Source organism: Ambystoma mexicanum, chromosome 12 (assembly GCF_040938575.1).
Source record: "Ambystoma mexicanum isolate Mex_15411 chromosome 12, UKY_AmexF1_1, whole genome shotgun sequence".
Classification (NCBI taxonomy): Eukaryota; Metazoa; Chordata; class Amphibia; order Caudata; family Ambystomatidae; genus Ambystoma; species Ambystoma mexicanum.
In genome coordinates, this window is record NC_090936.1 from 726514674 (window position 1) to 726535254 (window position 20581).

Here is a 20581-nt window from a genome sequence, read left to right on the forward strand (position 1 = left end):
CAGAGATGCCTCCTCCACCAGCCTGGCCGCACTGTCAGAGGCAGCTCCACAGGGCACCCAGGTGACTGATGGGTGGGAAGATGGCACAGAGGACGACTGGCGCGTAGGGGGTCCAGTTGAGGAGGGGGTCGGAACAAGCCCCATCAGACGGAGGAATCCGGTCTGGGTGACCTGTCCCAGCAGGCTGACGTGGTCAACGAGCCATTCGAGATGACGTGCAGTCTCTCCATGAAAAGACTGCAGGTCACCTCGCATGGCCCGTTGACGCAACGCCACACCAGCCAGGACAGGCTCAACCCGGACCTGGATAGCCACGTCCGCAGGCAGAGGAAGGCCAGTTGACGTCAGCTCATCCCCTGCCTGAAAACGGGTCTGGACGTAGGCATCCCTGCTGGTGCAAGATGATGCAGGGACAGGATCGGGGACAGGATTGCACACAGGCACCTCCGCGGCCGCCTGTGCTGCCTCCTGTCCCTGGTCCTGGACTGCACCACTAGCACCAGTGGGATCCCCACCTCCAGACCCCGTCTCTGGTGCTTGCACGGCCTCCTCCTCCACCAGACCCCCCACCAACCTGGATGACTCTGTGCCATCTTCCCCTGTTGGGCCCTGTGGGGTCCCAGCTGCCCCTTCTGCTGCCGAGGAGTCCAACTGCAACCTCCGCCTCTTGGACCTCCCCCCGGCAGCTGCGGCCTGGGACGCGGCACCGGACTCCTCACTCCCCGACGAGATGACAACACGGGAGGGGAGCCGGGCCTTGCGTCTCCGGCTGGCGGTCGGATCCCCGCCGCTGTGCTCCACAGCACCTTCTCCGCCCTCTTCATCAGTTGACGCTGCAGACAGGGAGAAACAAAACACAGGCATCAGGGCACTGTACAATGGACACATACACGCATGACAGTTGCACATGAGTGGCATTGGCAAACCTCAGACATGTCATCACAATCCCCAACACACATGTCATTGCAACTGGCACACATGAGCCATACCACAGCCATATCGCAACTGCCACCACCATCCCCACACATACAACAGCATCAGCAGCCAAAGGGGAGCCATACATCACATGCAACACAGGAAGTGCACCACACATGTACACACACCACCACACTTGCATGCATGTCTACACCTCTGCCAAGTGTCGCACTGTTCAGACGGGCATCCATGTCACATCTGCCAATCAGGCTTCCACATACCGCTGTCACATGCATCCATGTAGCATCACTGTTGCACCTTTGACAAATACACACACATGCACATGTACACAGTGCTCATACATGCAGCCGAAAACAACATACATGCCTGACATCACGGACATGTCTACTTACATACACATTCATCCAAACATGTGTGCACGCACAACTGCATTTGCCATGCAAGCCCACACACACAAGCACCATCCATGTCTCACACATTACAGCCCTCGCATGTGTCAGCCCCACGGCCCTGTACACCCCCACCCATACTCCACCCCATACAAACAGATGTGCAACTGGCACAATGGGGAATGATCACCACACGCCCTGCTCACAACCAGGATGCATGTACACTCACCGCTCGACTCCAGACGGCTCTGCTTCTCTAGGACCTGGACGTGGAGCGCTGGGGATATGCGTTCCAGGACCCCCATCTGTTCTTCCGACAAGTGGCCCCGGCGCCCCTTGGCATCCGCTGCCTTCAAGAGGCGCCGGGCCTTGTTCAGGGTCCTGGACCTGAAGTCCTCCCAGCGCTTCCTGACATGTTGTAAGTCCCGGACTGCCACCCCCTCCGCGTTGATGGCAGTCACGATGTCTGTCCAGATCCGAGTCCGTCCTTCCTTGTCGGCGCGGGAACTTCCAAAGAGGGCATCATACTGCCCCAGGACTTGCTCCACCAGGACACCAACTTCGGTGGCACTGAAGCTGGGGCCCCTCTGCCTCTCTGGCCGGGGGTTGTCAGTGGTCACAGATGGTGTTAGCCCCGACATGACAACCCCAGAGGCAGGAGTGGGTGGGCAACTGGGTCCTGGGGCTGGGCTGTGGAGCGATGGAATTCCAGTCGGGAGTCTTCTGTTCCAGCAGGGGTGGTCACAGCAACAGCACCCCTGGCTGATGTGCAGGCAGCAAATGGCAGTGCACGTGGGCAGCAGGCAGTCAGGCAGCAGCAGATAGCAGGTGGGAGCGTGCTCGGGGCTCTGGGGGGCAGTAATTCGGCCTTCTGGGCAGGAGCGTGGTCTCCCGTGTGCTCACGCGTGGCCAGCTTGGTACGGAGTGAATTGGCACGTGAAAATCCTGCACGTCAGCGTGAAAACCGAGGAAAGGCCCTTAGCGCGTAAGCGCGTCAGCACGCATACGCGATTCCATTGGACCAAAGGCCCTCAGTGCGTAAGCGCGTCTGTGACGTGACCCGCACGGGTGTTTCCCACACAGCACGTGATGACAGAGCACACGTGGAAAGACTGCACGTCAGAGTCTCATTGCGTGTAATTGGACAAAAGTGCGTGTACACGCGATTGGCCTATGTACGTGTATATGAGGTGTGCGCGGACACTTACACACGCAAGTACGTCAGCGCACCTGTATCCCGGTGTACGGCCATTTCCACCAATCAGTACAGGGCCGTGGGGCTGACACATGCGAGGGCTGTAATGTGTGAGACATGGATGGTGCTTGTGTGTGTGGGCTTGCATGGCAAATGCAGTTGTGCGTGCACACATGTTTGGATGAATGTGTATGTAAGTAGACATGTCCGTGATGTCAGGCATGTATGTTGTTTTCGGCTGCATGTATGAGCACTGTGTGCATGTGTGTGTATTTGTCAAAGGTGCAACAGTGATGCTACATGGATGCATGTGACAGCGGTATGTGGAAGCCTGATTGGCAGATGTGACATGGATGCCCGTCTGAACAGTGCGACACTTGGCAGAGGTGTAGACATGCATGCAAGTGTGGTGGTGTGTGTACATGTGTGGTGCACTTCCTGTGTTGCATGTGATGTATGGCTCCCCTTTGGCTGCTGATGCTGTTGTATGTGTGGGGATGGTGGTGGCAGTTGCGATATGGCTGTGGTATGGCTCATGTGTGCCAGTTGCAATGACATGTGTGTTGGGGATTGTGATGACATGTCTGAGGTTTGCCAATGCCACTCATGTGCAACTGTCATGCGTGTATGTGTCCATTGTACAGTGCCCTGATGCCTGTGTTTTGTTTCTCCCTGTGTGCAGCGTCAACTGATGAAGAGGGCGGAGAAGGTGCTGTGGAGCACAGCGGCGGGGATCCGACCGCCAGCCGGAGACGCAAGGCCCGGCTCCCCTCCCGTGTTGTCATCTCGTCGGGGAGTGAGGAGTCCGGTGCCGCGTCCCAGGCCGCAGCTGCCGGGGGGAGGTCCAAGAGGCGGAGGTTGCAGTTGGACTCATCGGCAGCAGAAGGGGCAGCTGGGACCCCACAGGGCCCAACAGGGGAAGATGGCACAGAGTCATCCAGGTTGGTGGGGGGTTTGGTGGAGGAGGGGGCCGCGCAAGCACCAGAGACAGGGTCTGGAGGTGGGGATCCCACTGGTGCTAGTGGTGCAGTGCAGGACCAGGGACAGGAGGCAGCACACGCGGCCGCGGAGGTGCCTGTGTGCAATCCTGTCCCCGATCCTGTCCCTGCATCATCTTGCACCAGCAGGGATGCCTACGTCCAGACCCGTTTTCAGGCAGGGGATGAGCTGACGTCAACTGGCCTTCCTCTGCCTGCGGACGTGGCCATCCAGGACCGGGTTGAGCCTGTCCTGGCTGGTGTGGCGTTGCGTCAACGGGCCATGCGAGGTGACCTGCAGTCTTTTCATGGAGAGACTGCACGTCATCTCGAATGGCTCGTTGACCACGTCAGCCTGCTGGGACAGGTCACCCAGGCCGGATTCCGCTGTCTGATGGGGCTTGCTCCGACCCCCTCCTCAACTGGACCCCCTACGCGCCAGTCGTCCTCTGTGCCATCTTCCCACCCATCAGTCACCTGGGTGCCCTGTGGAGCTGCCTCTGACAGTGCGGCCAGGCTGGTGGAGGAGGCATCCCTGCCACAGTCGGGAGTCGGACGTCCAGCAGGGGTGGCCACATCAACAGGTGCACCCCAGCCGGCGGAGGATGTGCAGGCAGCAGGAGGCAGTGCACGGGCAGAGGCAGAGCAGCAGCAGCAGCAAGATGGTGGGAGCCATGAAGGCTCGGGGCCTTCGACATCGGAGGGGCAGGCATCGGCCGGAGGGCAGGAGGACCCAGGACAGAGAGTGTCTTCCGTGTGGCAGCGGTTGGGCCACGCCATAGGTGCGGAGCGGCGGCGGGCGGAAGAGGCGCGGCTCACAATGGTCAGGGCGGAGAACTCCATGCGGAGGGCCCTGAGGCGGGCCGAGTGCCTCGAGGCAATCCGCAGGGGGTTGGAGGAGGACACAGCGTCGTCCCTGCGGACCCTCGGGGCCATGGAACTGGACCGCCTCCAGGACATCGAACAGGAGTTCGATGATGCCCTGGCCCGGAACACCACAGAGTGAGCCGCTGGACTTGCCCGCCGCCTTTGTATATAGTTCTTTAGTTTTAGGTTTCCTTTCGTTCTTATTATTATTTGGAGTCGACGGACACTGCTCCACTTTTTGTATATAGTTGATATTTAGGTAGGTTTTTTAGGAGGTTTCCTTAGTTCAGTTGTGATGATGGACCCTTGTTATTTTTGTACATAGTTCTTTGTTGCATGGAGAGTTTTTACATTTCACTTTGGACATAATTTTTTTGATTTGATTTTCTAGTTTTGTGTTTTTATGCGGACATGCAGCTTATTTTTTCACATTTACATTGTAGTTAGTTTTCTTTCTTTGGCATTTGTATTTTTTTCAATACATTTTTTTTTCCATTGTTCACTGTGTGGTTTCATCTCATTGGTTTCATGCATGTCATGTTGTGTGTTTTCCCATTCAATTTGAAAATATGTGTGTGACGGACATGGGTTCATTTGCTTCATGTACATTGGGGGTGTAACATGTGATTTCCATTTCCATGTGGGTGAATGGGTTACTTGGTAGGTCTTTTTGGCTGTGGAGGCTGACCATTACGCACATGATTGGGGATTGTGAGGACCTGGTGGGGGCTGCACATGGTGGCAGGGGGGTGGGGGTGCAGGGGGACATGAGTGGGGGCCTGGTGGAGGTTGAGCCTGCACTGCTGGGGGGTGGGGGTGGTGGGAGACATGAGTGGGGGCCTGGTGGAGGGTGACCCTGCACTGCTGGGGTGTGGGGGTGATGGGAGACATGAGTGGGGGCCTGGTGGAGGGTGACCCTGGTGGCTGGGGGGTGGGGGTGATAGCCGGTCAAGTGGCACAGCGAGTAGAGCGCCCGCTTTGACACCCGTGCAGAGCCTGTTAACGCAGGTTCGAATCCCGGCGGGGCCAAACTCAGCCTTTCATCCTTCCGAGGTCGATAAATGAGCACCACACACCGTGGGTAATAATAAGCAGCGCTCAGATACCTGAGGGTTTGTAGCGCTATATAAAAGCCTAATTATTATTATTATTATTATTATTATAGGGGACATGAGTGGGGGCCTGGTGGAGGGTGACCCTGGTGGCTGGGGGGTGGGGGTGGTGGTAGACATGAGTGGGGCCCTGGTGGAGGGTGACCCTGGTGGCTGGGGGGTGGGGGTGGTGGGAGACATGAGTTGGACATGGGTGGGGGCCTACTGGCAGGTGCCCCACAGTGCTGGGGGGTGGGGGTGGTGGGTGACATGAGTTGGACATGGGTGGGGGCCTGCTGGCAGGTGCCCCACAGTGCTGGCGGGTGGGGGTGGTGGGAGACATGAGTTGGACATGGGTGGGGGACTGCTGGCATGTGCCCCACAGTGCTGGGGGGTGGGGGTGCAAGGGGACATGTGTTTGTGTTCATTAGTTCAAGGAGACATGTGCCTTTGCTGGGGGGCATGCCCATGTTGGGTGGGCTGCCTGCGGGACATGACCAGGGATGCAGGGTAGTCCCCTGTGGTGTGTGCTGCCTGCAGGGGCCGTGGAGGGTGTACAGGGTACACCTGGGAGGACCCACACTGTCAAATCACATGTGGGACTCCCCGGCACCCCTGAAATACACGTACCGTGCAGAAATCGCGTGTAAAACTTCCCGCGCACCGCTGAAATACACGCGCCCAGGCTATTCGCGTGTGGAACTTCCCGCGAACCCCTGAAATACACGCGCCCAGGCTATTCGCGTGTGGAACTTCCCGCGAACCCCTGAAATACACGCGCCCAGGCTATTCGCGTGTGGAACTTCCCGCGAACCCCTGAAATACACGCGCCCAGGCTATTCGCGTGTGGAACTTCCCGCGAACCCCTGTAATACACGTAGCCCGCTCCCCCAGGCCCGATCGCGTGTGGAACTTCCCGCGCACCCCTCAAATTCACGCGCCCAGGCTATTCGCGTGTGGAACTTCCCGCGAACCCCTGAAATACACGCGCCCAGGCTATTCGTGTGTGGAACTTCCCGCGCACCCCTGAAATACACGCGCCCAGGCTATTTGTGTGTGGAACTTCCCGCGCACCCCTGAAATACACGCGCCCAGGCTATTCGCGTGTGGAACTTCCCGCGAACCCCTGAAATACACGCGCCCAGGCTATTCGCGTGTGGAACTTCCCGCGAACCCCTGTAATACACGTAGCCCGCTCCCCCAGGCCCGATCGCGTGAGGAACTTCCCGCGCACCCCTCAAATTCACGCGCCCAGGCTATTCGCGTGTGGAACTTCCCGCGAACCCCTGAAATACACGCGCCCAGGCTATTCGTGTGTGGAACTTCCCGCGCACCCCTGAAATACACGCGCCCAGGCTATTCGCGTGTGGAACTTCCCGCGAACCCCTGTAATACACGCGCCCAGGCTATTCGCGTGTGGAACTTCCCGCGAACCCCTGTAATACACGTAGCCCGCTCCCCCAGGCCCGATCGCGTGAGGAACTTCCCGCGCACCCCTCAAATTCACGCGCCCAGGCTATTCGCGTGTGGAACTACCCGCGCACCCCTGAAATACACGCGCCCAGGCTATTCGCGTGTGGAACTTCCCGCGCACCCCTGAAATACACGCGCCCAGGCTATTCGCGTGTGGAACTTTCCGCGAACCCCTGAAATACACGCGCCCAGGCTATTCGCGTGTGGAACTTCCCGCGAACCCCTGTAATACACGTAGCCCGCTCCCCCAGGCCCGATCGCGTGAGGAACTTCCCGCGCACCCCTCAAATTCACGCGCCCAGGCTATTCGCGTGTGAAAATTCACGCGAACCCCTGAAATACACGTAGCACGCTCCCCCAGGCCCGATCGCGTGAGGAACTTCCCGCGAACCCCTGTAATACATGTAGCCCGCTCCCCCAGGCCCGATCGCGTGTGGAACTTCCCGCGCACCCCTCAAATTCACGCGCCCAGGCTATTCGTGTGTGGAACTTCCCGCGCACCCCTGAAATACACGCGCCCAGGCTATTCGCGTGTGGAACTTCCCGCGAACCCCTGAAATACACGCGCCCAGGCTATTCGCGTGTGGAACTTCCCGCGAACCCCTGTAATACACGTAGCCCGCTCCCCCAGGCCCGATCGCGTGTGGAACTTCCCGCGCACCCCTCAAATTCACGCGCCCAGGCTATTCGTGTGTGGAACTTCCCGCGCACCCCTGAAATACACGCGCCCAGGCTATTCGCGTGTGGAACTTCACGCGAACCCCTGTAATACACGTAGCCCGCTCCCCCAGGCCCGATCGCGTGTGGAACTTCACGCGAACCCCTGTAATACACGTAGCCCGCTCCCCCAGGCTCGATCGCGTGAGGAACTTCACGCGAACCCCTGTAATACACGTAGACCGCTCCCCCAGGCCCGATCGCGTGAGGAACTTCACGCGAACCCCTGTAATACACGTAGCCCGCTCCCCCAGGCCCGATCGCGTGAATGACTTCACGCGAACCCCTGTGATGCACGTACCCTGCAAATCGCGTGTGACACTTCCCGCGCACCCCGGTATACATGCACACGTATTTTTTGTCAGCGGGTGTCCGTGTTTGTGGGTACCCCTTTGCACGTCATTTTTCCTGGAGGCCCACAGTATGGGACATTCATCATGGCAGTATATAGGTGCTATTTGTTGGCGCACCTTTTGGCGCACATTTCTTACAGCCGCAGAGACGCTACCGCCTCCTTTCTTGTGGCGGTCGTGTTTGTGCCTGTGCGCTGGTTTGAGCGTGCGCTTTTTTCCCCTATTCTATTCCATGAATACGTGTTGTAGGCGAGCGTGTGGGCGTTCCGCGCACTTGTGCCCTGTACTTCCCCCGTGACGCCCACGTTTTGGCAAGTTGTTCCCCATTCCGAGTGTTACGCCCGTGTTCCGCCTACTTTTGTTGCGTGCGCCGCGCTATGTGCGAATTTCGCTGTGGCCTGTGCGATTTTCGCTGTGACCTGGCGCACGCTGTTAGATGGCCTGTGCGCCAACGTGCGCCAACGTGCGCCGCGCACTTTTTTATCGCACATCCGCTGGTTTTCTCGCGCACGGCCTTCCATGAATCGACGTGCGCTGCTTTTCGTGCGATTTTCGCACTTGCACTGCGATTTTCGCTATTCCACTGCGATACGCACGTTTTTGCCCACTTGCGCCGCGCTAATTATTCCATGAATCGGCCTCTTAATGTAACAAACCAAGTGGGTGGGCCAAGGTTTCTTATCATACAACGTACATCTGCATGACGTCGAAACCAGTACTCCTTTGTACCACACATGTTTGCTGATAGATTTGTAATATTTGATTGTAAAACCTCATCTTTTTGTTGCACTTTTTGTAATAATTGTGTAGCTGACATATTTTGAAAGTGGGATCCTGATTTTAATATGTGTGCAACTCCATAACATAAAGTTGCTAGTTCACTTTCAAAGAGTAGGTGGAATATGTATTCCACTATTTGTCTAAATCTGGGATCTTCAGAATATATCCGTAACGAGCGGTATTCTGATGCTGTTATTTGAATAGGTCTATCATCGTACCTTCCTCCTTTGCCAGTAGGAAAGAGTAGAAGAAAAGCATGCGTTTCTATACTTTTTTCCCATATGCTGATTGGTGATCCTTTTGTTTGACACATTTGGTATGTTTCTAGTGCATCTTCTACGGTGCCATTAGAGTGCAATGGATGAATTGTAAAATGGTCTAAAGAATTGGCTATTGTAGCAGGATCTAGGAGCTCAAATTGACCAGCTTCTTGTGTCTCTTGATTTATTTCAGTGGTATCCTTCAAGTTTTCTTCAATATGAATTTCTTTGTAGTATTCATTATTGTCTTTTAGATATTGCAAGGCTTGTCTAAATTTATGTAAATCTACCAGTTGTTGCCATTTTTTTTTGTCTTTTGTAGGTACACCATTTACTAAGATAATTAAAGATTGCTCCATGGGACGTTGCACTCCTAGAGTGTGCACATTTTGTTTTAGATCTAATGGTAAATACACTACTTTTTCACAAATATCTTTCACTAATTCAGAGGGAGGTAATGTTGCTGTTTTTGGTTGAAGGCGTATTATTGCTTGAAAGGGGTGCACTGTCTGAATTATGATGCTCTCATATAAATTGAGTTGTTTTAGGGGTTTTGGTAGTGGAAATAATTCCAAATTATTTGCGATAGCACGTGAAGGAGTTTGGTTGTTGTCAAGTTTTGTAGTGCAGTAACTTCAAAGTATTAGGGGTCCGTGATTTCGTATTTGTTTTCTGCTATAAGGTAGAGAGCTAATTCAAACCATTTAGAATCTTATTGTCTTCTATTTTATATATTAGGTCTACAGTTTTTGTGTTACTTTTATAAAAAGTTCTATGGCAACATACACATCCATGGTTTGCTACTTCAGCAGATGTACTTTTAAATTTCAGTATTTCTTTTTTGTATGTGTCTAGTAGAAGGTTGCCATGCGTAGAATTGTTGCTAATTTGCTTTAAAGCTATTTCATTCTGTAAGTGGCTTTCATTTCCAAAATATTTTTTCTGGATATAGTCGATTTCTTCAAGTAGGACATTTGCTGTACCATGTAGAAGAATGGTATTTAAATTGGCTAGTGCTAAAGCAGGACTTTTAGCATAATACAGTTTATAGACTAGATTTTGTGTAGTTGAATGATGTGTTGATATCATTTTGATATAATGGAAGGTGGTTTTGCAAGTAGGTCCTGAAATGCAGGCCAATTAATGTTGTTGTAGTCATGTGTGCTTGGGCACTGGACAGGTATCCATACTTTGCAGTAGTTTCATTTTGATCTTGTCTTTCCTTTCACATATTGATTGAGGAATTGGCGTAAAGACTTGAAAGATTTTTTGGGAATGTTACACATTGACGTGCATGGCCATTTGTAAACTAGATGTTCTGATTCAGAGAGGTAAAAGTTGTCTGGGGATATTTTTGGAAGCAGTATTTCTTGTTCCATTATGGTATTATTAACTTTTTCATAACCTTGTCCACTGCTATGTATGGTAATTGTATTTGTTTGCTTTTGTTTGTATGCTTCTCCATTAAAATATGGTTCTGTGCTTGTAGTGTGACTCCACTCACCTCCACAGATACTTAAGAAGTTATTTATGTTGATATTTTGTTTATTGAGAAGTCTTTTTTCTAATTTAGTCATTAGTTTTGTTTAACACTAAAATAAATAATTTTCTTTTGAGAAGGCTTTCACTGTCTATCAACTCTTCTAAGATTCAAGTATTGTTGTTTGATACTTGAACATACTGTGTGCATGCAATTTTGTTAGAGTATGTTAACTCTTTATATTGTACTTTAAATATGTTAGTTCAACATGTTTTGCAAATGTGTGTTTAAAAAGAAATTAAATAGCAGATAGGTTTGGAAGTGACAGTTGATTATAGGAGATGGAAAAAATGACAGTAAATTCATTTTATAGATGATACAAGCTAAAAGTCAGTTAATCTGTTTATATGAATCTATAAGAATTGTACATGAACTATACGTGAAAATATGCATACCTGTAGTTTGTGTTCATGCATATGGATATGCATGGAGCTGCAAGTAGAAATCTTGGAGACTTGTACAGTATTTCTTGGAGAAGGCGCTTTCCAATGATATGACACTTGTACTCAGAGAGATTAACAGTACATTTGAAGTGCTGATTTATGATGACGCAGTTAGATGTAGAGGTCTTGGATGTGATTGGTGGATGGTCGTGTGACTTCTTAGCTATATCCAATGAGGGAATAGCACAGAAAGTGAAATGAAAATGGTAGAAGGACTGTCCATGTTACGATATGTCCGCGGACATGGCGGTCGTCCGCAGACACCGCATGTTACATCCGGGGATTTTGGGGTGGGGAGGCATGCAAATGAGAATGAGCAGACCAAGAGATTGGTCAGTAAAGTTTTGTGGGTGTGTTGTGCCAGGAGAGAGTTTCTCGGATACTCTTTTTGCTAAGAGAAGAACAGATAGCTATGGCTGTGTGTTTCAGAAAACAGATTGTTTGCATTTTGGGAGACTCGTGGATACATTGGTTGAAGGTGCATGCAGAAAGCTGTGGAGTAGCTGTAGATCCTGGATTCCCACATGCGGAAGTGCACTGGCATGGAGTACGTGGAATGAAGTGGTTGGACTTGCTACCTCTCTGTGCTACTTTGGAGACAGAGCAACATCCAGACATAATTGTAATTCATTGTGGAGGGAACAGTTTAGGACATGTGTCTGGAATTTCTTTGCAATTTGCAATGAAAGAAGGACTTGGGAAGGTCATGGACATGTTTCCAAATTCTCAAGTCATTTTTTCACGGATTGCGCAGAGACAATTGTGGCTTCATTCTTCTTCATTTGGTCCACAAATGGAGAAAGCAAGGCGCAATGTCAATAAGGCTGTTTGTGCCTTTCTAAGAGATTTTGGCATGTCCTCTTTTCACAATGAAAATATTATGTTTCGTAGCACATACATTTTTTGCAGAGATGGAGTCCATCTTACTTATGCTGGCAATCAGATTTTTTCTGAGAAATGTACAAAATGCATTGCAACCTTTTTTGGAATTACAGCATCCATTTTGTAGTAGGTGTCGTGCATTTCAAATTTTTCAAGCACAAATAAACACCACTAAAAGGCTCTTTTCAGAGCCACCACTTCCTCTCAAACAAAACTGCAATGGTTATGATAGGGCAGCACCCCAAAATTTTAGATGTTCGCGGACTGTCCACGGACTTCTAGAAAATACACAGGGCCCTGATTCATTTATTTTCACTTCTATTTTTAAAATGTGAAAAGCGGCTCTGAAAAGAGCCTTTTTTTTTGTTGTTTTATATTTTTTGTTTTTTTCTATAAATGACACACTAGGAGAGGAGGGAAAAGGAGGGTAAGGGGGGGACACCAACCACGGGGATAAGATAGGGCGGTTGGAGAGAGGAAGATGTAGAGTGGGCTTTACTTGGGTCATGAGCAGATCTTCTCATGCTCTGAGATCAGAGCCTCAAAAGAACTTCAAAGTGTCACCCCACTGCAGAGTACTGCGTCGCAGTACATACACACAACTGTGACCCTCGAAAGGTAAGGGTCATCAGTATTGCATATGGCCTGTGAGGCAGTTTGAGGAATACGCTATCCCACAGGAGTGTTCCTTGTGGTGTCAGGATCGGAAACGGAGGATGAAGTAGAGGAAGTCAACTTACTATGCACCTTGCAAGGTACAACCTTGCGAATGGCCCCAGTGTGGAATGACTTTAGGTGTCGCTTCATGGTAGTTGTCCCAAAGCTTTATGAAGCAGGCCTCCTGTGACTGAGTACCATTTTGCACTCTTTGCAGGTGGCTCAGTTCGTTCGCGCCTTAGGAACATTACCATGAATGGTAAATAACCGCCACACCCAAGACTTACGCCGAGTGATGGTAGTAGGGAGTTCCTCTACCTCATTCTCGTCATCCTCTTCATCCTCCTCTGCATCCTCACTCCTGTTCCCCTCTTCAGGCCCCTGGGGAGGTTGTGGTGGTGGAGGGGGTGGGGGTGGTGCTGAGGCAGATGTAGCACCAGGTGGCAGTACTGCAGCCATGGATGCCATAAGGTTTACGAATCAAATCTGTAAAGTTGGCTGGAAAATGCACTGTGTTCTGTAAGATAGCCAGAAACACAATGAGAATGAGCTCTAGATTGTGGACTTTTATAGGGGTGCTTGTGCGTGTTTCGCGGACATGCGTGCAGTCGGCAGACAGATTTAACACCAAAAAAAGGTTTAAAAAGTCCCAAAAAGTATGTAGAATCTCAGGATTTCTATGTGGGACTTGTGGTATGGTGTGTTATTATTGAAAAATATTGTGGGTTGCTTGAAAAGGTAGTTTTAAATTGTTCGGGGACACGAACAGTGTTCGCAGTCAGAACACACGCTCAGTGTGGGTGCGGTCATATGATAGCTTCGCGAACATGTCCGCGAAGGGAGCGGGTCTCCGCAGGACATCAAATGCACTGAAACTGTTTTGCGCATGCGTGTGGTGTTCTACGGACACTGTTCAGGTCCTGAAACTAATTAAAAGTGCGTCACAAGTGATATGAACAATTACGGACAGGCATAGAATCCTCAGCACACCCCATTTTGTTGATTTACGAACATCCCGGGACACTTGATGTGTTCTGAGAACAGTTTGAACATGCTTATGAACAGCACTAACAGGTCTACTGTCCTCAGGACACCCCAATTTTGTTTATTTACGAATATTTTAGGACACCGAGTGTGTTCTTAGGACAGTTTCAGCTTGCCTCCGAACAATACGGACAGGTATAGCATCCTTAGGACACCCCCATTTTGTTTATTTACAATCATTTCGTGATACTGCCTGTGTCCTTAGAACAGTTTCAACTCGCCTGCGAAGAATACGGACAGATCTAGCGTCCTCAGGTCACCCCCATTTTGTTTATTTACGAACATTTCAGGTCACAGCGTTTGTTCTTAGGACAGTTTCAGTTTGCCTCTGAACAATAGGGACAGTCATAGCGTCCTCAGGACACACCCATTTTGGTTATTTACGAACATTTCAGGACACTGCTTGTGTTCCTAGAATAGTTTCAACTCGCCTGCGAACAATACAGACAGGTCTAGTGTCCTCAGGACACCCCATTTTGTTTATTGACAAACATTTCAGGACACTGTGTGTGTTCTTAGGACAGTTTCAGCTTGCCTCCGAACAAAATGGACAAGTATACCGTCCTTAGGACACCCCTATTTAGTTTATTTAAGAACATTTCAGGATACTGCCTGTGTTCTTAGAACAGTTTCAACTCGCCTGCGATCAATACGGACAGGTCTAGCGTCCTCAGGACACCTCCATTTTGTTTATTGACGAACATTTCAGGACATTGCATGTGGTAGTTTGATTGCGGACATTCCGAACACCAGCTCTGTTCTTAGAACAGTTTCAACTTGCATGCAAACATTATGGACAAATATAAGTTCCTTAGGATGCTCCCATTTTCATTTCTTTACGGACATTTCGGACACCTGCACTGTCCGCGGACACCTGAACTGCTTTTTAAAAGAAGACAAGAAATGAATTAGGACACAATGGGCCTCATTACACGGATGGCGCTAAGGGATTACCGGCACCGGTAAGGGCACCGGTGTCGGTAATCCCTTAGCGCCATACTACGTGGTCCCTCAGCAGGTCCTGTCCTTAATGTGTGGCCAGACCACACATTAAGGAAGGGTCCCGCTGAGGGACTTCAGGGCAAATAACAGTACCGCTAATAGCAGTACCGTTATTTGCTCCTTCCCCATTCCCATTGAGCCCTATGGGGCCTCAAATGGGAATGGGGCAGGGCCTTGGTGAATGGGGAATTACCGCCCGCCAACCTTGGAATGGGGCGGTAATTCCCCCATTCACCAAGGTGTAATCGGTAAAATACCGGCGGCAACCATGGCACTAATAGCGCCATGGTTACCGCCGTCCGTGTAATGAGGCCCAATATAATAATTTTACTTTATTTTATATGGATGTTAAATTTATGACAGAGAAGGTGAGGCGGAAACTGAAACAAAAACAGGAGAATTGGGGGTTTCAATAGGATTTATATGAGGATGGAAGTCTCATCAAAACGTTTTGGCTCATGGAGAGGGTTTGGGGATAATTGACTGGGATATGGTGAGGGGGGACAGGTACATGTGGGACAATGGTATGTAGTTGTTTGCTTCAAGTGATCCTCCACAGTTTTTTAAATTGTTAAAATTTGCCATGAGTAGGTCCATTTTTTCTTCTATGTGCTGAAGTGTCTTATCCAATAATTCTTTTTCTGTAGTATTTTCAATTTTTGTATGGTCTGTACAAAAAAATGTATATGTTAAATGTATATAAAATAATATTATTTGGTTTATATAGTAAAGTGTCTACCATGAGGTTCATTATCTTCAGACATTTCCTCACGTGGGAAATGCTCCTCTAGCCACTCCAGAGTACTAGAGATTTCTGTGAGAAAAAAACATAATATCACTTTTTTTGTGTCTAATACAGAATGTTTACAAATATATGAGTAGAATGCAGTACACTTACTAGCTTACTAGCTTCTGATAAGGTGTGTTCTTACTGGTCTGTAGATCTGCTCTTGCTCTTAGTTGTGGAGTTTCTGTGAGGTAATCATGTTGGAAGACTATCTTTTTTTGGTATATTCCATTTTAGAACATATTGTATTTAAATGAATGGTTAATGTGTTATATATATGGGTTACACTTCTTATTTATTACTACATATAATGTGTATGTGTGCTGGTTTGTGCTGGTTTGTGAATTTGTAAAATGTTCATATGTTATGATATAACAATAAACATACCCCCCAGACTTTTCAGGTAGTGGTGCTGTTGTCAGCATATGTCCACGGACATTAGAAGAGTTCGCGGACATCAAATTCAGTAGAGGGGGTTCAGTATGTTCTATGTTACTTGTCCATAAAGTCAGAGATATTATTGTTAAGTTGTGCTACTAAAAACCTATGAAATTCAGTAAAGAAACTTTGTTAAAGGTACATTATGGTTAAGTTGCGCTACTAAAAACCTATGAAATTCAGTTAAAAAACGTTGTTAAAGCGACGTTGTGGTTCCAAGTAAAACCGAAAAACCCTTGAAATTTGCCAGTTATGGTAAGCTAAGCAACCATAACTCGCGCCACCACCGTGCAATGTTAAGATTAACACCCACGACATCAAAGATGACATCACAAATGTCATTGGTTTCTTTTACCACTGGGGATATTATTGAGCTATTCTTAATGGAGTCGTTTGGTTTATAATTTTCCTGCACATGGCCTACAAAGGCTGGTTGTACTTTTATCAAGCCTTATTTAATCTGGGAGAATCCTTCTTCCGTCCTGGGAATTGCTATCTCCTGCTTTCACTGCAACATTCTGAGCCTCCTTTAATTCGCAGTAACCTTACCTGTGGTTGCCAGCTCTGTCTGAGCTCTGCATGGATCTGTATTTCTGTGGTTTCAGCATTTTGAGTTCTTGTGAAGCCTTTATGCCTTTCGTTTACTAAGAAGTGTGTTCTGACTTCCATTTTGGAAAAGATGGCGGCCCATTACTGTTGCATTTCTATGTTAGTCTGATATCTTTGTGTGCCGTTCATGCTGGATTCAGCTTATACATTGCTTATGTTAGTATTCCTCATGAAATATGGATGCTATGTTAATATTTTTCATGTCTCAATGCATGTGTTACTTAGTGTTCGCGCTTTTCATCTTGAATGCACATTTCTTTCATGTTTAATGTATGCACATGTATTGTCACAGTGTTTGTTTGGTTTTACTCATGCCATCATCAATTTAGACTGTGTCCATCTCCTGCTCTACCTCTCTGGGATAAGGACAGTACGGTTATCTTAGTGAGTAATGTTCCTCACCTGTGCAATATTGAACTGGGAGAAGCTATAGATGGCATATTCGTCTGCCTCTCAAATGTCCACCGACTGGTCGAGTCCTCAAACACACTCTTCCTTCTTCTCTCCCCCACATAGGTCTCTTTGGCCATCCATATTTTAGTCAACACCCTCAAGCAGCCTATATATCTAACATGTTCATCCACATTCCAAGTCATATAGCAGTATTACCCATAGAAATTACATATAGCCAGTGCTTGGTGTAACTGTAAGGGTCCTGAGGACAAATGCATTTTGATCCTGGAATAGCAATTCAAGCTTTCCATTGCCTGGGCATGGAGGAGTCCATCTGTTTGGGTATGTGAGTATCCAAGTTTATTAATATTTTCATTCTGGCTGACCTTTTGGCAGTCTTTTTGCATGGGCATATTGCAATTCTTAGAACACAGAAGGCAAATAGTACTAATACTAACATGGCATTTTAACAGTTTAGTACTTTAGCCAAACAGTAGTGAATCCATGAGAACAGGTAATTAACCAATCATCATCAGCAATATCGTCTACCTCCTCCACTATTCTTGTGTGCGCTTATTTTAAGGTGGCTATCACCTCTGTGAGGGTCCCATTTTCCTCATCTTGGGTGGGTATATATCTCCAGCAAGACAGCCCAATTTTTGCATACAAGCTACATTCCATACCCGTAATTACATCAAGGATATACCTATTTTGGAGAGCCTGATTGCTTGCAGCTTTTCCCTTATGGCATTGAATGCTTTCACAGTGATATGTATCATCTATAAGATTTGACACCGTGTTATTTGCAACCACTTTGCATTTGCATGTGCTTGCAGACCGGCAGTGAAGAAAGATGTAAAGAAAGTTTATGTTTTACTGAACAATTTATGTCCGCCTAATATGGAATTTTACGCACTGGCAGCTTTTACTGAAAAACAGTTATCCATTTTCTGCGTTTAAGGGTAAGGGACCTTTTATTTCTTAGTTGTGCATTAATTCATGGGAATCCACCAATCTGCACTTCACTCTGGGGAACCACTAGGGAAGGTGCACCTTTTACTAGTAAGGAGCAAGTGCCTCCCCAATTTGGATGGAGCTGCATGTAGGCACTAGAACCACATTCCCAATAATGGTTCATTAATACTGCAGTGCCTACCTTCATTCCGGGCAAATCGTAAATGATGTTCTACCTTTAATTTTTCCCATACCTTTACTGCACCCATATTTCTCAAGGATAGAGAAGCATTTGACAAGGAAAGTTTGTGCAGTGGACCTGCTTCATCCTCTACCCATGTTAGCATTTTAGTGTATTAAGTCCATTCTTCGAGGCACTCCTTGTTTACCTTTTGGACAGTCACTTGCGGTTGCTCTATAAGCACCTCTACCTTACAACCGATCAGTCCGTCGGGCCATCCTTTTGTTGTAAATTACTATCCTTCTATTTGTAACTAGCCTCTTTCCCAACATCCAGGAATATCTACTTCCCATTTGTCAATGCTTTTTCAAAAATGTCTGATCTTCTGTTATTATATCCCCGCTTCTCAGGCCTGATAATAAATAATGTATTACCTCGTTTTGTGTTTCAACATTGCCCATTATTCACACTTTTTCTTACAAAATTGTCCACATGGGGGGACTCTTCTTTTGTTTCCCAATGCAAGGAGGCCCTTGTGCCCTGAAATTACCCTCTGAAAATCCGTGTAGCAAGATGTGTCAGGCAGTGTGCTACGCAGGCAGTGTGCTACGTATGTTAGGAAATATTTATCTAAATGCAACTTTCTCTCCATATTTATGGACCCCCCAGAATGTTTTGTTTGTTACAGTATCCTGACCTAACTTTTTACAGTGAAGCACAGTCTTCAGCTGCACTTCACTGGGCTTTTGCTCATTATTACGGCGAAACTGACACATCCATCAGCTTGTCAACACTGAGAAATCTTTTTTCTCTTAGTCTTTTGACTTTGTTATGATATGATACGATTTGATATGATATGAAATGGCATTTATAACGCGTCTATGCACAAGTGTTTCAAGGTGCGACTTGATAACAGTTTATCATTGCGCAAAGTACATTACTGTATTGCGCAATGGGGTCCTTGTGTATTCTGGCCCTTGTCAACATCAAAGTATTTTTGGGGTGATTGCACAGTGTACTTAGGAACAGACTGGTGGCAGCAGAGGATTTTCTTTGTATTTATACATCGCTTACAGAGCCATACCATACTTACTGCGTTTGGCTCATGACTGTGGCTAGTATCCATCAAAGCCATGCCACAAGGTCTTTTGTCTGTTCCTTTGGCCTTCTCCCAGGTCTTTCTGACCCAAGACTTCCTTATAGGGCCATGCAGTTGCTCGCAAAAGACACTTATTTGCTTGTCTGTGGCTTGTGTGGTTATTTCGCTTATGCTTTTAGTTATTCACTTGTGTTGTTTCTTGGGCAATAAATAGTATATTTTGTTACACTTCTGTCTAATGGTAATTCATTGTATTTCACTGTGTGTGCTTATTGTAGGCCTCGGATCACCCTCACTCCTCCTGAGATCTAACCTTGACTGCTTTCCATGAATTGGTCTGAATTGGTCTCGCTATCTTCCGAGGAGTGTACCCTGTTTCAATGACAAGGGTGGCCTCCTAAACATCTGTCCCTCAGGCCGGAGTTTTGAGATCCATTCTAACAACGTGTGCCAGTACTTTGATGGGTTTGAATATTCTGGAGGCACTCATGGCATAGGGCATGAGGGAACAGGCAAAACAGCTCTCATCAGACTTATTGTTGGAGACATGGGAGATGTTCTCAAAATGTTGTTAATTAAAACGTTGATCCTTAAGTATACTTCTTTTTACTCTCCTCCCTGTAGTGCTATTTTTAGAATATGTCTTAGGGTTTGGTTCATTTGGCATTACTATACCTGTTGTAATGGATTTGACATCATGAAAAACAGAAAACAATAGCCTTATCGGACCATAACTGCTGTATTTTTGAACTGCAAACCAGTAAAGAAAATACAAACACACACAGGAGGGAAAAAAAATGCTCCTATCATGGTTATAGTGTCTCTCTTTTGCAAATGTATATGGATATTAGCACTTGCATGTGCTAAAAGACGATATCTCATCTAATCTGAAGGAATGCATATTTTTTTCGTTTGTTAGGAAACAAGTGTTCACAAGAAAAACCTTATTACGAATGAGAGGAAATGTCTAGAACAATATAAAGTTTTAAGTTAAATGATAAATAATAAATAATAAATAAATAAGAATATGTCCCAACAGAAGTTCCAGGCTCCCAAAAAGAGATAGGTGTTCATAAAAAAGGACAAGATTACGAGAAATAGGATGGCTATGGAGTACATTTGCTTTTTCTTGTTTACTTGGGAAATGTCACACTTTATTTTAGGCAAGCATCATTGAAAGGATGTTGAACTGACTTGTATGTGCATCTATACATAAAAATAATCTTTTTATTCTTCTTGTTGCTGATTGATTGGTCCTCTTCATAGACCTAATTTGGACCCTTCTCTTCTCCTCTTCACCTTCATAATCAATGTTGTTGGACAGGGGGGATCTCTGCTTTGTAGAGTTTGATGTCGCTGAGGTGGAACCCGGCAAGTCTTCCTTGGACTTTTACTGCATTCTGTGTAACCGCTGCTACTATGAACTGTCCCTCGAAATGTGGCTTGTGCCACTGTCATGTAAAATGTTTCACAGGTATTTTCCACCTGGAAACAGTACTAGTGGTTTTAGTAGA